Source organism: Carlito syrichta, unplaced genomic scaffold, assembly GCF_000164805.1.
Source record: "Carlito syrichta isolate Samal-C Ts95f unplaced genomic scaffold, Tarsius_syrichta-2.0.1 Scaffold309850, whole genome shotgun sequence".
NCBI lineage: Eukaryota > Metazoa > Chordata > Mammalia > Primates > Tarsiidae > Carlito > Carlito syrichta.
Window position 1 is genome coordinate 833942 of NW_007253946.1, and position 728 is coordinate 834669.

The following is a 728-nucleotide window of genomic DNA, read 5'->3' on the forward strand; positions in this document are numbered from 1 at the left end:
CCGGCGATCCTTCCGCCTCAGCCTTCCAAGTAGCTGGAACCACAGGCGCGCGCTACCACGCCCGGTGAAAGTTTTGACTTATTGTAGAGATGAGGTCTCGCCAAGTTGCCCGGGCTGGCCTCGAACCCGCGGGCTCAGACCATCCACTGACCTTGGCCTCCCAAAGTGCTGGGATTACAGGCTGAGCCACAGAGCCGGCCTTCTTTTTTTTTCTAGTCGGGGTCTCGTTTTGTTGCCCAGGCTGGAGGGCAGGGGCCGATCCTGGCCACGCAGCCTCCCCCTCCTGAGCTCGGGTGAGCCTCCGCCCCAGCCTCCCGTGCAGCTGGGACGACAGGCGCGCGCCACCACACCCGGCGAATTTTTTTTACTTTTCGTAGAGACAAGGTCTGGCGATGCTGCCCAGGCTGGTCTCGCGCTGCTGGCCTTAGGCGCTCCTCCTGCCTCGGCCTCCCAGAGCGCCGGGATCGGGGGCGACAGCCTCGCGCCCTGCGTTCTGCCGGTGCCCCCTGTCGGCCGGCCCGTCCCCTCTGCGGAGGCAGGTGAGCCCGCCTGCATGCCCCGCCGCAGCCCGTCGTTCCGTGAGAATCACGGGGTTACGGTGCGTCTTGGAGGCTTTCGGGCTCGTCTTACGCTAATCGGACGTTCCGGCCGCCAGGCGGCGGCGGGCGTTCCCACCGAGGGCCACGTCGAGTCCCGGCGACACTCGGCTCCCGTCGCCGTCCGCACTC